The 19826-nt window shown below is 42.4% G+C and overlaps 1 protein-coding gene across 2 annotated transcripts in view; it reads right to left on the reverse strand.

Moving 5' to 3' along the window:
* DGKB (diacylglycerol kinase beta) overlaps positions 1–19826 on the reverse strand; it is a 2237541-nt gene that overhangs the window by 1874983 nt on the left and 342732 nt on the right. The gene's annotated exons all lie outside the window — the stretch shown is intronic.

The following is a 19826-nucleotide window of genomic DNA, read 5'->3' on the forward strand; positions in this document are numbered from 1 at the left end:
TTATTATATTAGGCCGAACTGCCTGGGGGGGGGCAGAAAAGGTCTATAAATATTTTGCCCCCCCTTATGCACATGTATAAAAATAATTCCCTGGTGTCTAGTGGTTTCTGCCCCCCCTTGGGGCAGATTGGCCTTAAAAGGCCTAAAACAATTTTTCCACCCTGGGAAGTGGCCCTTACCCATACATAAAAACATAAAGTAAATAAAAAAATATAAATCCTTGGTGTCTAGAGGTTTCTGCACCCCGTGGGGCAAATCGGATTAATTATAAATGGCCTAAAAATAATTTGGCCCCCCAGTGAGCGATCCTTGCTTAAGGGGTTGCTCCCCACATCAAAAAGAAATTAATAAACAAAAAAATAAATATTCCTGGTGTCTAGGGGGTTTCTACCCCCCTCCACGGGGCAGATCTGCCTAATTATATTAGGCTGATCTGTCCCCGGGAGGGCAGAAAAGGCCTAAAAATACTTTGCCCCCCTGGGGAGCGGCCCCAAAAATGCTTGCAGGGACATGAAAGGAAAGGAAAGACCTTTCCTTTCCTTCAACGCCTCTGCTAGCCCCCTCCCCCTGAGTAGAAGAGAAATGCTAAGCATTTCTCTTCTGCATTGCTTTGGAAGGGGAGGTGACGTCTGATGAGGTCAGCACACCATCGTGTGCTGACATCATCAGACGTTACTGGGGGGGTCAGGGTGGAAGGTGAAGTGATTCCTCCTCCAGCTCTGCCCTGGGGGTGTGGAAGGAAGCCCTTAGGGGGAACACCTGTGCTTCCCACGACGGCCTATACCAGGACGTAGTGGTTATGTCCGTGGCACCTCAGTGCCGCGCCACCGGATGTAACCACTACGTCCATGGCGGGGGAAAGGGTTAAAGGCTGTGCTGTCCTTGTTATGTTTTCTCCAGAAAGCATCAATAAGAGAAAATGATCAGCTGCTCCCTTTCCATTGCCAGCCTTATAAAGATAATAACTATAAAGTGGAAAAGGTCCCTTTAACATCTCCCGTGCTAGTAAGTGCTATGTAAATACAATTACAATTAAAAGTGCATACTTCACAGCTCAGTTGTTAACTCTTCACACTACCACCCCAAATTAATATTTCTTTGTCATCACAAAGTTTCCTCTAATGATTTGATCAATTAAAGCCAGTACATGCTCTGAAGCATTCTTTAAATTTGCAGAATACCCTTTACATTTGCAGATTAACTCATACTGAACATTTGCATTTCTTTCAGGCAGGCAGGCACCCTGGCAAGAAGGCTTGTTTAAATGTCTGTCTGGCTTCAGTTTCACAGCACAGAAGACTCAATGAATGACACTTCAGCTAAAGCATTTAACAGTCCTGGGCTAGTTGTCTTTTTAGGAAAAGTATGGGACATTTTTTCATAAATTAGAAAATTATGGGCATGTGGTACCTCTCCGATCCTGCCCACTACAACCTCTGTTGTAATAGAACCATGCCCTCTGAGTGATGAGCAAAAATAGTTGATGTGACCTCAATGCCAGATGTGTGTGAGAGGAATGTGATAGTTTCACTGCATTAGTTCAGCAAAATCTGCCCTGTGTACAGAGGAAACTGACGGAGTTTAATAGCAAAACATCCCCAAAACAATTGTGAAATGAAGGGTCTTCAGGTATGTCCAATATGAGAACAGCTCCCTGAGTAAAATATAGGGTGTTCCACATCAATTGCAACGTGATGTGTAAAGGTGTAAGGATGCACAGGACAGTGCCTTGAATTCCTTGCACACCTGATTTAGAAATCATGCTCAGCCAATAATTGGGTCCATTAATGGAAGGCAAAAGGATACAAGGCAGTAATGTTCTGAATAGCTTAAAATTAAAAAATTCCCTATTAGCTCACAGTAAGAAAAAAGATCAGCAAACCTTTGGAACACTGTGGGCCCTATTCACAAAGTAAGTAAGTAAGTAAATCTACCTAAGCACCTTTACTCATAAACTTTGTGGTAAATTTACTAATTTTGTCTACAGGGAGGTTTTAGTTAGGTTCACATTTTAAACATACAAAACCACAGAAATTCACCAGTTATAGTTAGAGTTAGCTTAAGTAACTATAACTTTTTCCCTAAAGTAACTATAACTCGCGCCCTCGCAATGCACAGTTTTTTTCATCAAATATTTTGCTGCCACTATTACATTGATGTTATAAAAGATGTAATGAGTGCTGTAATATGTGCAGTGCATGGGGGGTGCATGGACTAAGCCACAGCAAACAGCTATGTCCTGGGGGTGGGCACCTTGGGACATAGCAGGAGCCAGCCCTGGGGGTGGTGGTGCCCAGGGCCGTCAGTGCCTCCATGAGGGGAGCCACACAGCTCCCCTCAATCATCAGAGAAGCCCCAGGGAGGTGGTGGTTCGAAATAGACCCCCTTTACATTATTTAGTATTAGCCCTTGGAAAGTGGTGACCCCAGGGCCAGTGGGGGGCCCGAGCATCCCCTGCACCCAATTTCTAAAGTGCACTCAGGGGTTGTGGTCCCTGGGGATAAGGGGAGGTCTGAGTGTCCCCCTGCACCCAATTTGTTAGATGCCCCGGGGGTGGCCAGTGGGCCTCCCCTACCTTAAAAAAGCATGTTTGCCTGGGTGGTCCCCAGGGCACAGGTGGCCATGTGGCCCCCTGCTCATGTAACATCATTCTCCCCAGGTAGGTGGTGGTCCCCAGGGTTGTGTATTAAAAATAATATAGTGCCCTGGCTCACCCAGGGGCTTATTTAAAAACAAGCACAGGAGTCCTCACTTGCTTCTTTAAAACATTTTACCAAAGATTTGTGACCCTGTCATGAACTCATGGTAAATTTATTTTGTTTTTTAAATGCTTTTTAGCCCTGGGGAGGGTCCCTTTGGGACCCCAGCACCAGAGGTAAGGGGACAGGGTGTTTGTACCCTGGCCCCTTTTGTATGTGTATTCTTTTTTTCAGGAATCCAGTTTCAGCTGAATCCCAGGATGGCTGCCAACACTTCAGTGGCTCCCTTGTTGGAGTGTGGCAGCCAATCTGATCTCAGCACATGATCGGGAGGCGTCACAAATCCTTTGCATCCATAGATATGCAAATTTGGATTTTCTTTAATTTCTCCAAAACGAATGACTGGATTTTTACCAAAACAATGAATGGGAAAAACGTGCTTTGGGAATGCCCCTTTTTCTAGGACTGATCAGTCCAAAACTTTCCAGACAGAAGCTGATGTGACTGAAAAATTTTATTGGAAAGTTTTGTGAGGATTTGTCAAGCAGCAACAAAGATGTAGGCAAGTAAAAAAAAATGTTTTTTATATAGAAACTAAGCCCTAACTATAACCTCTTAGTGGCGACCGCTACTAGGTAACATATGTGTGTATGTATATATATATATATATATATATATATATATATATATATATATATATATATATATAAGCTACTTATTAATGTACATTAATTTATTAATTTAGTTTAAATGTAGAACAAAAGGAAAAGGACTGCATCACTAATACATAATTTTGAATTGGATATTTAATTAATTTAAATGTATTAAATTAAATCAAAATTGTGTTTTCAAAGTTGTATTTAAAAGTCATAACATGATAAATGTTTATATGTCTTTATTTTGAATTCACTATATACAAATGTAATTTTTTATATTAAAACTGTTTTTGTTTTAATAAATTAATGTTTATTATTTATATACATATATATTCTGACATAAAATTAAAATTATATACTTATATATTTAAAAAGTAAAAAAAGTCAGTAAGTTTAACACTGTTTATTACAGGGTTCTATTTCTGTGCCTCTATTATTTTCTATGAGAGGGTGTGTATTACCAATGGATGGTCAGGTGTTGTGCTGACTTATTGCAGGTCAGAGTTGGTGTACACTTACTAATGTTTTGTTGTGCTTTTCACTGTAGTAACTTCAGAAATTATGTCTGTGTATCATAATAGGCTTACCTTTTGTGGGTAGGTGTCTATCCATCCCTAAACTTTGTCCTTGGAGCTCTCCAACTCTCCCATTTACTAGTAAGCATTCCCCATTTTCCAGCTACTCCTGGAGTTCCGTCCACATTTACTGATGAGAAGTAAATTTACATGTGTGAGGATCTCCCCATACAAAACATATGGGAGATGGAGGTTTCCACTCATAGGTTTGTGAATTGCTTTTTTGTGGAAAGTAAGCACTACTATTGTAGTACCACTTATAATACTACAAAATGCAGTTTGTGACTTGGGCCCTGAGAATTTTTATACAAATACAGAGTCCTAGACAGAAAGGTACATTTACACATGAGTAAATCTACATTTGTAAGTTTATTTCTACACTTTTAAATACATTTATTAATCTAGGCCATCCGTTATTTTACAAGTGTAAAGTTACTCAAATGTTCAGACTTATTTGCCCATACCCCTGTATTCAGGGGTTGGAGCCTAATTTACCAGTGTAAAAGTGCTTCTTGTAACTTTTCACATGTTGGTGGATATCTCTGCCATTGGGACAGAGATCTCCCTGTGGTAAAGTATACAGAAAGGTTTCAAAGTTTAGTAAAACTTAAAAAAAAAAAAGAAAAATATGTTTTGATTAAATGTTAATGTGAAATATTTTATATATTTATTTAGAATAAACCTGAAAATGATATGGCATTTGAAATTTCATTTGAAGTTACGTTTTTATCATTGTGTACATATTATATTTAAAATAATATTATTTTTAATATATAATTATGAAGTCCCTAATATTAAACAATATTATGTATTTAAAATTATCAGAAGTGATCTATAACATTAAAATTATTTTAATAAATATTAATGGTAGATTAATGTTTATAATTAAAATATAATTAAAATATTATACCACAAATTTGTACCTATGTTTCATTTTTAAAATGTTTTTAACAGTATAAATATTTAATGCAATTTAACATTAGTTTCTGAGGTGTTTTATTTGAAGTCCCTTCCCCCATTATTTTGTTTGTGAGGGTGTTGCAGTACATATGAGTGGCCATGGGTGGTATTGGTCATACTGAATTAAGACAACCAATCCTGATCAAAGGCTCCCTATTTACCACCAATAGCATTAAAAGGGTAAATCAGCAACCACAAATGCCAGCAGAGCTCCCCAGAACACCCTGAGCCTTTCTGATCAATTTACTTGCTCTGTTTCTCCTCTCCCACTAATCTCAGTCTGAGGTCCCTTTGTGCGACCAATGACATTAAATGGGTCATTGAATAACCTGAGTATCAGCAGAGTAGCATGGAAGACTGGTCTGGGAGGCTTTCGGCTTATGTGGCTTATCAAGCATGATTTAGATACCCAATTGATGCACAGGCTCTTTCACTGCCACCAACACCCATAAAAGAAACAATCAGTGAATCTGAGCTCCTAGTGAGTTCTCAAGAGGCCCTAATGTCTTTCAGAGGATGTGTCCTGCAATGCAGTACTCAACCAGCCAATACCAGCCCAAGGCCCTCGCCTGACATGAAGGATCTTCAAAGGACCAAATAACTACCCAGCGGTTCAGAATGTGAATCTTTTCACATGATCATGCCCATTTTTGTGACTGATGATGGGTTTTGGACTCTCTCCAGTAAAACCCTGACAACTTGTGCTCAACGTATTCTCGCTGACCCCTAAAAAGGTGTTGAATTGTTTAAAAACCTGATTGGCACATTTAATATCCATATATGTGCCTACTATATGATACCATATACTCAGGCACTGTAACCTAAATGTCACTAGTGGATCTACAGCATTTATTGTGCCACCACTAATGTGTCCATGTAAAACATGACTCTAGGTCTGCCACAGCAGAGTTATCTGGGCAGTTTTAAAACTGTCATTTTCACATGTTAAGATTACCCTTTTGACAGGTCTCAACCATTCTTTAAAAAAATAAGTAAGTCACCTGTAAAGTAGGCCTTATGAGCCCTAAAGCATGGTGCACAGTATTTAAAAGTAAGACACATGTATTGAATGTGTTTACAAGACGTTATAGTGGAATAGGCCCCAAACCCATTTTTCACTGTAGCAAGGCTGGCTGTCCTCTCTGTAACAAGTCTCAAGCTAGGGGAGGGAGGGCAAGACAGCTGTGCACTTCAGAGGCATGTCTTTGACGTTTCCTCCAAATCAAAGGCACCATTGGGTCTAAGAACTGGATTTCAGGCACCACCACTTCAGTACACTTCTGGACCTATGGATACTCTGCAGCAAGAAGGACTGCTGCATTGCTGAAGGATTGCCACTCTGGTGGATTGCTCGCGTCTAGGTAACCCCAGATGGCACTTTTTGCATCTGAGAGCTATTCTACAGTTTATTCTTCAAAAATTCATAACTCAAGTTCTACTGATTGGGTTTGTTTTGTTTCAGTGTGGGATCCTCTTTGTGTGGTGTTTACACTGTGTTACTCTTTGAAGTGTTGAATAAATGCTTTACACATTGCCTTCAAGTTAAGTCTGATTGCTCTGTGTCATGCTACCAGAGGATGAACACAGGTTATTTTGGGTTCTGTTTGTGCCTTACCCTGACAAGAACTGTGGTCGCTGCTTGACTAGGGCTCACACCCTAGTCAAGAAACAACCAAATTTCTCACAACTACAATCATGAATGGAGCTTCCAAAAGAAGCAGTGTGCTCTTGGCAGCAACTAAACACTGCATAAACTCTGCTCCCGACCCAAAACTTACAATCCTCCCATTTCTGGAATTCACCTCATTTGCAGAAAAAATCATCTTCATTTTTAGGAGAATTATTACTTGGAAACCCTCCTGACTGGTCAAATCCTATATCCTCTGAAATATTTACTTGAATCTGATGATTTCACTAAATACAGTGTAATCATTCTAGTCCTGGGGCAAACACTTTTGTCCTGCACCTCTAAGAAAAGATTAAAATCAATGATCTTCTGTGAAACCACCACGAGAGACCTAGATCACATTGATAATCAACAGCCTCACAATCCTGCAGTGATATCATTCTGTGATGATTCAGTTTGAACCTGAAGAATAGAGTTCAGCTGGCACAGGTGGGTTAGGGCTATTCTAGATCCCAAACCACCCAGTCACTTCTGGTGTCCCAAGGCAATCAAGCCATCCAGCCACCTGTGGTGCCCCACTATGCTACATCCTTTCATCAGTAATCTTGAACCTTTAGGTAGAGCTCTACAGAGATCCCCTAGCTCACAAGAACATAGATGACACCGAGATGTACCAGAAAATCTCATCTGGCCAAAGCATTGACTTTCAAACATAATTGCTGAAATCCTTACTTTACCTTAAACCCAATAAGATTGAATTTGTACTCATCGCCAATACTCTGCTCCCTTCAACCGTATGCCTACAACAAGGCCCCAACACTTACCACATTTTCCCCTCTTCTGCCAGATCTCAGCCATCTGGGTGTGGCCTGGTATAATGGGAGCCACACCCAAACACATGTGCTCAGCCTCAGGTGACTTCAGTGAGATAGCATCTTGTTGGGAAGGTCCCAGAATTAAATCATCAGATTCAAGTAGCTGAGTGAGGCAGTGCACAAGAGTTGCATTGTGAGTCATCACATTAGGGTAAGCGTGCTCTAAAAATGAACTTGCCTCAAATACGTTCTTAAGCTTCATTACTTTACCTAGAAGGAGTAGTTTAAAGTTTGCAAAGTAAAGTACTTTGAGAAGCTGAACAAAGAATAAACTATTCCTAAATTGCTTACTAAATCAAATCAGAAAAACAGAATAATTGTTTTTTAAGGGATTTAAAGCATGAACGTTGTTTTCTGGAAAGAAACAGTTTGGAACTTGTGTCTTTGTGATTTTAAGACTAACTCTAATTTATTAGACTAACCTTTCAAATCCTAAAAGAGTTATTCAAATCCCTTCAGCTGTGACCTGTGGAATGGAATGTTTATTGTAATTCGCAGTTACTAAAGACTTATTGTGTTTGTTATTAAAGATGTTGGGTCTGTTTTAATATGATGTGAGTTTTTGCTTTGGTCAAAGGTTAAACAGAGTAAACCTAAAATCTTAAATAAAAACTCTCATAGCACAAACATCTCTCTGGTAAGCCAGGGGTAGGAGAGGAGTGAATCAAATGTTAAATCCCAATCCTTAAATCAGGAACATCAAGGGGTATGGGGTTCTTTATGAGGCTCAGTGTTATCTAAGAGTCAAGAAAAAAGTGAATAATCAACTGTTTTTTGTTTCACAGGTCTCTTTTTCACAGATCCCAACCCCGAACCCTTTCCCTCACTAGCCTTATTGGTTGCCTTTGGTAATTATCAAGCCTCACTACTGGTGCCAGGAGGCGGGCATAGTGTCACTCCAGAGGAAGATGGACATCATCAAAACTCCTTGACATTTCCCCCTTCCTCAACACCTTGTTTGTCACCTTACTTATATTTTCTGCGAAAGTATCTCCTGTACAAAGTTCTTATACTTTGCAGTTAAAATCATGGATTACACATTTTATTTAGATCTCTGTACATATATATATATGATCAGACTGGGAGAACCAATTTAAGGACTTGAGCTGAATACGTAGTATGTTATCTGAAATTGTCTTAAGGTCATGCATATTACATTGGAGATGGGAAAGGTGATGTGTGAATAACAAAATTACTCCCAAAAGACTCACTTTTCAGTAATATCTAACAATCAAAATTGAAGTTTAAACAATGTATGTTGTGAACAATCAGTGTATGTACCATACAAGACTGGTTAACTGACAGGTGCAGAGTTCTGATATGTTTTTGTGAGCCAGGACCTAAAAATTACTGCCACTACCATAGCCGCTGCCACTACACCACAGTAGCAGCCATCAGCAGCTAAGACAGGAGTCATGTTAATGGCGTCTGGGCGCCAAAAAACAATGGCGCAAATCGGGTTAAGACGTTTTTTTTGCCTCAGCCTGACTTGCCCCATTTTTGGACGCCCAAACGCCATTTTTCCCTACGCCGGCGCTGCCTGGTGTACGTGTTTTTTTTTCACGCACACCAGGCAGCGCCGGTCGGCTAACGCCATTCAATAAATACGGCGCCCGCATGGCGCTTCAGAATGGCGTTAGCCGGCGCTAATTTTTTTGGCGCTAAACTGCGTTAGCGCAGTTTTGCATCAAAAAGTATAAATATGGCCCTCAGAGTCCTAGAGCCAACAGGCGAGGGGTCAGAAAAAATAGGAGGAAGGAGGCAAAAAGACTGGCACTGCACAGGGAAAAAAGTCCAACACATTGTAAATCTGGTGTGGCGTTTTTGGCCATCTAACGCCACATTAGAATAAAAAAATGACATTCTTGTGTTTTTAGATGGCGCAAGGGGCTCTTCAATCTGCACCTATGTTTTTTTTCCCATTCCTGCACTATCTACACACATATGATGTTGCATATTCTGGTACCATGCCATTGCTTTAGGTTTTTGTCAGATAGATTTTCTCAATTCACTGCTTCTTTTTGCCCTCCCCAGCAGAAATTAAACAACTCCTATTTACACCTGCGTACACTCAGGTAGAAGTAAAAACTGGCCTTTTCCATGACCCTTGTAAATATCTGTTCAATATCCCTCCGTTGGATATGTCCAATGCTAAGCCTTTTAGAGTTGTCATATGTTGTCGCCTTCTTTTTCCTTTGAGCGTGAGCTCTTTATTTGCTTTTTATCGCTATCCGTGTTTCTTGCTCTAAATCGAGAAAAGCCTGAATAATTCTGAAACCCTTACCAAGTAAGTCAAAATTTAGGGTTGGGTTCAGTCGAGATTTTTGTGAAGGTCTGCACTGTTCTAGCCGAATTCAACTTACAAGTTGTTCTTTTCTCTAAATATATTGAGTCCCATCTGGTTACTATGGAATAAACATAAAATAAAATAAATAAAAAATAGCACTTCGAAGGGTCGAGAGCAAATATTATGAATATTATTCTGTTGCTGGAGTGACCTCAAGCGTGGGACATATGTTAATGTTTCATTACATAGTGCGTCTTGCAGTGTTCTGCACTTAGGCAAGACTTATGTCTTGCCTTTCATACCGGTGAGAGTACTACCCTTTGCTCTTCTTGATTCTTGTTTTGCGTGTCCTCTTGTCTTTATCACGAATTCTCAGCATGTTTTTACTGTGTTGCAATATATTGATATGAATGTTTTTCAGTCATTCCTAACAAATAATAAAGCACCGTCCAGTTCGTATTTGTCTTACACTGGTATCAGTCATTTACAACTCCTCTTTGTTTGATTTCATCACACTGACGATTGATAAGGCACGGTTTTAACCTCATATCAATCTGAGTTTGGTTTAAATATTTCAAACCTAGGTTTGCCTGAAAGCCTGTGTCGGGAATTAGGTACTGTTTTTCAAGGACAATAGACTAATTTAACCAACAACGAATTTAACTATAAGACATTAAAACAGATGTATGTGTACTTCAATAGAATACATTGTATAAGGAGAATTTTATCAGTTAGGACATTAAAGGAATGGACTACTTCATTAGCGTAATCCATACAAAAGTTTGTAAGGGGATCTACCACAATAAGTACAATATCTGGGTGGCAGTACCGAACCATCACCTCCACTCTTACACCTGCTCTATGTGTGTATTGCCGGTAAAGCTACATAATTTTGTAAATTTATAGTTACAAAAAAGTAGATAAGAGTTTATGACTAACCATAACAAGGAGCATATTTATCTATCAATCTTAGTCAATGCAATTATATGTAATGAAAACAGCCAAAAACGACCGAGTTGTACTTACAATTTACTGACATGAAATTACAGTAGTACTAAAGTGTTTCCCCGATTTAAGAGCAGGAGAGGCCAGTACTTAAACTTCCAGTATTCAGTGCACTTAAGAGATTCCATATTTAATACAGACCTTCAGTGGCAGCTGCTGAGGTTTGTGAGTGGTGGGGCTGGGATTAGCGCGAGGGGGATGGGCGTGCGCATTTTTTCAGGAGGTTAGTAGCAATTTCCCTTTCTTCTGCAAATCCCATTTAACAAAATTGAGATACATTTTTTAAAATAAAACGAACCAAAATAGCTTTCATTCACCTGGCTTTGTAGGCAAGCCTGACTTCCTTCTTTAGCAATGTGTACAGCATCAAGACGTTTTAGGGTTGATATCTCACTCATCTCCACACCTAGCAATCCACTCTTCCATCCTTTCACCTATCCATTCCTCGATCCACCTTTCCTTTTACTCAGCCATCCACCCTTTCAGGCATCCATTCAGACTTTCCCTCATCCATTTATTCAGCTTTTCACTCATCATCCATCCATCTAACTTTTCACTCACCCATCTTCCCTTTCACACATTCATCCATTCTTTCACTCATCTATTTTTACATCATATTTTCATTTATCCATCCTGCCTTCCACTCATCCATCCACACTTTTAGTCAGCTATCCATCCTTTCATTCATCCATCCACCCTTCCATTTACACTTTCACTCACCCATCTTTTTACTCACTCATCCATTCATCTTTTCACTCATCCACTAACTATTCATCCACCCTTTCACTCATCCACCCACCATTTCAGACAGTCAGACATACACCCATCCATCCTCCCTTTTGCTCATAGACCCAATCTTCCACCCATACATTTACACTTTCACTAAACCATTCATCTATGGTTTAAAACTGGAAAGTCTGAGGCCCTCATTATAAATGGCGCAATTCTCCTCGAAGCAATAACGGCAGGTGAAATAAATGTTGCTATTCTGAGTAGCCTGGTGTCTCTGGGACAAGGAATAGTGGGTCTGCATACTCCAGTCCCGATATTTCTGGGTCCAGTTTCAATGGGTGCAGTTGTTCAAACTGTAAAACGCGGCGGGGTAGAGAGCAGCAGCACAATTCAGCCACTGCCTGATCCCGACAACAGCATGTATGGAGCATGCGGAGCTCACACAAAGCAGGCCTCGCGCCAGCCCCTTCCAGTTACCCCTCCAGTTTAAGGCTAGTCCCACGTCAGTAAAAGGGCTCAGAGCTGTGTTCACCTCCAATTTTTCCCTCCACAGGCCGCACACAGCAGAGCTTGGGAGAGGCAGACAACACTTCCTCTGCAGTTATACCCATATATCCTGACCGCGACCGCGTCCGCGTCAGCCTCTACCCGACCCAAACACACACCCACCTTTACTTTGCACCTGCAGCTAAGAAGCATACAAATGTCATCCGTTTCCCCCCAGCCCCCAGGATTAGAAAAGGGAACCTCTGTCTTCCCATGTCCTGGTTTTCATCCTGAATTCGTGGAAGAAAAGTCATAATAGCCAGAATCATGAATTTCACTCATCCAGCATCAGCGCAAACAAATTCCGCCTCCCTCTTAATGAGGTCCTGAAAGCTAAGAGTCACAGCTGACTTCTGATGTCAAGAGCGCAAATCCTCGCAAGGCAAACTCAGCAGGTTTCTTTTTACAGTCAATAAATTACACCCTACCATTACACTTGTTATTAATTTTAAAAAGTTGCTATTTATAGTGCCTAAAAACTGCAGAAGTGTGGCATGAACCGCTATAAAGAAAGGCAAATTACCATATTTTTCAGTGTGACAGCGAACATGTACAATACCTTACTTTTAGCCTGAGTCACGGTCGCGGAAGGCCGGGGGGCAGGCAGGTGCCATCCTCATTGTCCTCTGGGGGCAAGACAGAGCAGAAAGGCGAGGGTGGCAGCGGTGCCGGCCCGGAGCACGGCCACGAGGCACCACCTGGAAGCCGTGCTGCTGCTGGTGCGCGCTGCTAAGGAGCAGGAGGCCCGGGAAGCAAACACCTCGTGTTTGCCAGTGCATTAGCTGCGCAGTGCGCAGACTCGATTTTCTGCCTTCCTGAAGCCCCGCCCACCATTTCCCAACTTGTCACAGGGCTACACCCATACTCCGTGACAAATTGGGAAAGGGTGGGGTGACCATCCTCCACTGCCCTGACTGACGTGAAGCCCCTAGCGCTACAGGGCTTTAACCTGAAGCGCCCGGGGCTAAGTTTATTTCGACGTCATTAGGGGGTGGAGACTGGTCCTCTGAGCTATGTCTGTGCCGAGCTGATGACCTCACAGGCCTCAGGCTGTGAGCTTATCCGCCCGGCAAGCATAGACTCAGTCAGGGAGGGAGGGCCTGGCCTGATCCTGCCAGTCTAAAATGACGTGGCCCAGCCCCAAGCAAGAAAGAGGTGTGTACATTTCTTTTTAGGGAGGGACTGGGAGTTAGGGGAGTTTTTTTTTTTTTTTGGTTATGTTTACGAGGGCTGAGCCCCGACGCCCTGGTGTAGAAACCGCCACTGCAGACCTTTATGAGTATGTGGCTTATACTCAGTGGTTCCCAACCTTTTGGCTTCTGTGGACCCCCATTTCATCAATACTGGAGCCCGGGGACCCCCACTGAATCATTATTGGAACACGGGGACCCCCACTGAGTCATTACTGATAACTGGGACCTAAATTTATTACATTTTTTAACAGTCGCGGACCCCCTGAGGAGGCTTCGCGGCCCCCCAGGGGTCCCCGGCCCACAGGTTGGGAACCACTGCTCTATGGAAACACTATGGCAGTTGTATATAAACTTTTGTCTTCTTGTCTTTGATAAAATTCTAAGTGTTATGTGGCTCAGGAGAAAAAAACAAGATAGTACATCTTTTTCAATTTCGCTTCTCTCATTAGTTAGATTTCCGGAATTATTACCGTATTACAGCATTTACATAATGACAAGGTTTTCTGAGCACTCAAATACATCCTGGCAATTAATTCAATTATTCCACCAGGGACTTGGATTGAAAACTATGCAACCACGTATAAGCGGCAGCAGGTGGCACTATTGACACACACATCGGCATTTTAAACTGAAAGCATGGATTTTAATTAACACTACAGTGAATAGCAGAATATATTGGTTACAAATAACGTAAATGAAAATTTAGTGTAGTCCAAACTGCCTCGAACAACCCGTAAGGAAAACCAACATTGGCCAGATAATAAGTTGATTTTCGAAGTAAACCTAAAATACGATAACGCAGCGTTAATGTCATCGACAAAATTATATACATAACTAAGTTATATACAAACAGATATCGTGTTATGGACTGCAGCAGGAGTATCCATGCACTGATCTTCATCTATCACACAAGGAAATTAAGCAGCGAAACGCACAATTTAAATCTATATAGTTATTTCTTAGGTATCTCACAATAAGCAGGTTGAGCGTAATTTTTACTAAAATCATCAATCTGTTTACGGACCTTATGTACATTTGGAAGGAGATTTCAGGTAACTATACAGAGAAGGTTATGCCTGCACCCCCGGAAGACTTTCATATCCTTTAAGGATGGTAATCCCAAAGCAGAATGCCACACGAAGTTACTATGTGAAATAACAACAAAAGGACGGAAGGCGGTGCTATTTCCCCACATTCAAACTCTGAAGGAAACGCTGCCTTGTAATGATGACATTATTGCATTTATGGCCTCATTACGAGGCTGGTGTAATCGCCAGGCCTGTGGAGATGGTCAGACCGCTGTGGCGATCCGGCCGCTACATTCTAAGATTGGCGGGCGGACCAGCCTAAATACCGCAATCCCCACCATGATTAAAGATCCCTATAGGGTGATGGGGTCAGGTTATTACCAGCCATGGCAGTGCTAAACTCAGTTCCGCCTGGTAGATTGCAACCCCTCATTCTGCCAGTTTTTTCATGGCAGTGGGTCTGCCATGAAAAGGCTGGCAGAAAGCCAATGCCAGGGGCCACAGGGGGGCCCCTGCACTAGTGCAGGGGTCCCCCTTCCCAGCACCGTCAGAATGCGCACTGTCTGCTTTGCAGACAGTGTCATTCCGGAGGTTCTGAGGGTTAGGATATTGGCCTTGGCTCCCTTGAGGGAGCTGATGCCAATAGCCTAGCTCTGTTAGGAAAACGTATTGCAATGTGCCCACATAGGCTTGGGGGGGTGGCACTACCATGGCGGTAGCTTCCTCCCCAAGAGTTTGGCAGTCCTGTGGTGGGACCGCCAAACTCATAGTGAGGCTGTATATTTGAAAAACAAAATAAAGAGAGTGACAACAGCAAATAAATAACCCCTTTGTTGCCACGCCTTTTCCCCCTTAGGTGTCAAGCCTTTCTTTGGTTGTTTGGGCAGTTCGCGCTTAGGCCCGCCTAACTTTTTATCCACATAAGCTACCCACGCCAAATTTGCGTCCTTTTTTTCCAACATCCTAGAGATTCTAGAGGTACTCAGACTTTGTGGGTTCCCCTGAAGGAGACCAAGAAATTAGCCAAAATACAGAAAAAATATCATTAAAAAAAAAAATGGGAAAAAAGGGCTGCAGAAGAAGGCTTGTGTTTTTTCCCCTGAAAATGGCATCAACAAAGAGTTTGCAGTGCTAAAATCACTATCTTCCCATCTTTCAGGAACAGGGAGAATTAAATCAGAAAACCCCATTTTCAACACAATTTTGGCATTTTATTGGGACATAACCCTTTTTTACTATTGTTTGGGCGTTAGTGACAGAAATGGGTATGAAACCAATGCTGGATCCCAGAAAGCTAAACATTTAAAAAAAGAAGACAACATTCTGAATTCAGCAAGGGGTAACTTGTGTAGATCCTATAAGGGTTTCCTACAGAAAATAACAGCTGAGATAAAAAAATATTGAAATTGAGATTTAAAAAAACAGCCATTTTCCTCTATGTATTACTCTGTAACGTTTTCCTTCGATGTCCGATTTTTTAAAGAAATATTTTGTGACATCTGCTGGGCTCTTCTGGTTGTGCGGATATATAGGGCTTGTAGGTTCATCAAGAAACCAAGGTACCCAGAGCCAATAAATGAGCTGCACCTTGCAATGGGTTTTCATTCTATACCTATCTGGACACATCAAGATGATCAAATACAAAACTACCTGTTTTTGTGAGGGGGTGACACCTGCGTTTTTGGTCCTGGGCTCAGCAGCCATCTAGGGAAACTACCAAACACAGGCATTTCTGAAAACTAGACACCCGAGGGAGTCCAGGGAGGTGTGACTTGCGTGGATCCCCCAATGTTTTCTTACTCAGAATCCTCAGCAAACCTCAAATTTAGCTAACAAATCACATTTTTCCCACATTTCTGTGTAGGATCACCACGCCAGGATAAATTTCCTATCACTCAACGTTCCCCTCAGTCTCCTGGTAAAAATGATACCTCACTTGTGCAGGTGGGCCAAGTGCCTGTGACAGCGAAGAGCCAAAAACATGTCACAATTGAGGGGGAACCAAAGCGGGTCCAAAAGGGCAGTTTGAAAAAAACATTATTTGGCTAACAAGTGCAGCAGAATTTTTATTGGTATAGATGAGAACATGCTGTGTGGCAGGAATTTTGTGAATTCCTGCAGATTCCGGACATTCCATCACAAAACGGTGGGAAAAATGTGTGATTTCCAGAGAAGTTGGAAGTTTGCAGGGCATTGCGGGTAAGAAAATGGTGCGGGTGCATGTGAAGCACACCACCCTGGAATCACCCAGATGTTTATGTTTTCAGATGTGTCTAGGTCTTGTGGATTTTTCTACATGGCAGCGTCCCAAAGTCCAAAAATGTGCAGCCCTTATGGCCCAAACATAAAACCAAAACCCAAAATAATCAAATGTCCTCTTGCTTGCTGTAGGATAAGATGTTTTAGAGTGTGGGGGGGGGGGGGGGTAGATGAAAAACTGTTACCCCCTTCAGTTGGGATGGGGGCATATCCATGCCAATACTGGTTGGTAGCCACCACCCCACTATTTTATTTTTAAATTTCCTGGAATATAGTGGACTTTCTGCCCCCCCTCCCGGGGTGTGGATCGGGGATAATTGTCACATCTGCCCACTTGTGGGCAGAACAACTTTGGCCCCAATCATTTAGGTGGGGGTATGGCCATATCCCCAACCTCTTATTTTGAAAAAAAAAAACATCTCCTCTGGTCTCAGGGCGGCTTTCTGACCCTCTTGGGGCAGATGGGCCTTCCAAAAATAGGCCGATCTGTCCCCTTGGCCAACGGTAATGTGCCCCCATGGGGAGTGAACCTTTGCCCAAGGGACTGCCCCCCAAACAAAACACACACACATGCACACAACAATCCCTGGTGCCTAAGTGGTTTCTGCCCCCCGGGGGCAGATCAGCCTAATAGGAATAGGCTGATCTGCCACCAAGCGGAGCAGAAATGGGCTAAAACAAAATTGCCCCCCCAGGGGAGCGACCCTTGCATGACATTGGCGCAAAAAAATTCCCTGTGCCTAGTGATTTCTAGCCTAATAAAAATAGGCTGATCTGCCCCAAAAGGGGGAGCAGAAAAGGCCTAAAATAAATCTTCCCCCCCCAGGGGAATGACCCTTGCCTAAGTGGTCCCTCCCCTTGAGTGAAATTGATGCAAAAAAATAAAAATCCTTGGTGTCTAGTGGTTTCTGCCCCTTTTGGGGGCAGATTGGCCTAACAAACGTAGACTGATCTGCCCCCAAGGGGGACAGAAATGGCCTAAATACAATTTTCCCCCAGGGGAGCAACCCTTGCCTAAGGGGCGCTACCCTTATATAAAAAACAAAAGTAAACATAAACAAAAATGTATCCCTGGTGTCTAGGGGTTTCTGCCCCCCCTAGGGGCAGATCGGCCAAATTATAATAGGCGATCTGCCCCCGGGTGGGCAGAAAAGGCCTACAAATATTTTGCCCCCTAGGGAGCGGCCCTAGCCCAAGGAGCCGTTCCCCTTATGCACAAGTATAAAAATAAATCCCTGGTGTCTAGTGGTTTCTGCCCCCCCTCGGGGCAGATTGGCCTAATAAAAATAGGCCGATCTTCCCCCAAGGGGGGCAGAAATGGGCTAAATACAATTTGCCCCCAAGGAAAGCAACCCTTGCCTACGGGGTCTCTCCCCTTACATAAAAACATAAAGTAAATAAAAATAAAAATATTTCCCTGGTGTCTGGAGGTTTCTGCCCCCCCCGGGCAGATCAGCCTTATTATATTAGGCCGAACTGCCTGGGGGGGGGCAGAAAAGGTCTATAAATATGTTGCCCCCCCTTATGCACATGTATAAAAATAATTCCCTGGTGTCTAGTGGTTTCTGCCCCCCCTTGGGGCAGATTGGCCTTAAAAGGCCTAAAACAATTTTTCCACCCTGGGAAGTGGCCCTTACCCATACATAAAAACATAAAGTAAATAAAAAAATATAAATCCTTGGTGTCTAGAGGTTTCTGCACCCCGTGGGGCAAATCGGATTAATTATAAATGGCCTAAAAATAATTTGGCCCCCCAGTGAGCGATCCTTGCTTAAGGGGTTGCTCCCCACATCAAAAAGAAATTAATAAACAAAAAAATAAATATTCCTGGTGTCTAGGGGGTTTCTACCCCCCTCCACGGGGCAGATCTGCCTAATTATATTAGGCTGATCTGTCCCCGGGAGGGCAGAAAAGGCCTAAAAATACTTTGCCCCCCTGGGGAGCGGCCCCAAAAATGCTTGCAGGGACATGAAAGGAAAGGAAAGACCTTTCCTTTCCTTCAACGCCTCTGCTAGCCCCCTCCCCCTGAGTAGAAGAGAAATGCTAAGCATTTCTCTTCTGCATTGCTTTGGAAGGGGAGGTGACGTCTGATGAGGTCAGCACACCATTGTGTGCTGACATCATCAGACGTTACTGGGGGGGTCAGGGTGGAAGGTGAAGTGATTCCTCCTCCAGCTCTGCCCTGGGGGTGTGGAAGGAAGCCCTTAGGGGGAACACCTGTGCTTCCCACGACGGCCTATACCAGGACGTAGTGGTTATGTCCGTGGCACCTCAGTGCCGCGCCACCGGATGTAACCACTACGTCCATGGCGGGGGAAAGGGTTAAAGGCTGTGCTGTCCTTGTTATGTTTTCTCCAGAAAGCATCAATAAGAGAAAATGATCAGCTGCTCCCTTTCCATTGCCAGCCTTATAAAGATAATAACTATAAAGTGGAAAAGGTCCCTTTAACATCTCCCGTGCTAGTAAGTGCTATGTAAATACAATTACAATTAAAAGTGCATACTTCACAGCTCAGTTGTTAACTCTTCACACTACCACCCCAAATTAATATTTCTTTGTCATCACAAAGTTTCCTCTAATGATTTGATCAATTAAAGCCAGTACATGCTCTGAAGCATTCTTTAAATTTGCAGAATACCCTTTACATTTGCAGATTAACTCATACTGAACATTTGCATTTCTTTCAGGCAGGCAGGCACCCTGGCAAGAAGGCTTGTTTAAATGTCTGTCTGGCTTCAGTTTCACAGCACAGAAGACTCAATGAATGACACTTCAGCTAAAGCATTTAACAGTCCTGGGCTAGTTGTCTTTTTAGGAAAAGTATGGGACATTTTTTCATAAATTAGAAAATTATGGGCATGTGGTACCTCTCCGATCCTGCCCACTACAACCTCTGTTGTAATAGAACCATGCCCTCTGAGTGATGAGCAAAAATAGTTGATGTGACCTCAATGCCAGATGTGTGTGAGAGGAATGTGATAGTTTCACTGCATTAGTTCAGCAAAATCTGCCCTATGTACAGAGGAAACTGACGGAGTTTAATAGCAAAACAACCCCAAAACAATTGTGAAATGAAGGGTCTTCAGGTATGTCCAATATGAGAACAGCTCCCTGAGTAAAATATAGGGTGTTCCACATCAATTGCAACGTGATGTGTAAAGGTGTAAGGATGCACAGGACAGTGCCTTGAATTCCTTGCACACCTGATTTAGAAATCATGCTCAGCCAATAATTGGGTCCATTAATGGAAGGCAAAAGGATACAAGGCAGTAATGTTCTGAATAGCTTAAAATTAAAAAATTCCCTATTAGCTCACAGTAAGAAAAAAGATCAGCAAACCTTTGGAACACTGTGGGCCCTATTCACAAAGTAAGTAAGTAAGT

This window comes from Pleurodeles waltl, chromosome 10 (genome assembly GCF_031143425.1).
Source record: "Pleurodeles waltl isolate 20211129_DDA chromosome 10, aPleWal1.hap1.20221129, whole genome shotgun sequence".
NCBI lineage: Eukaryota > Metazoa > Chordata > Amphibia > Caudata > Salamandridae > Pleurodeles > Pleurodeles waltl.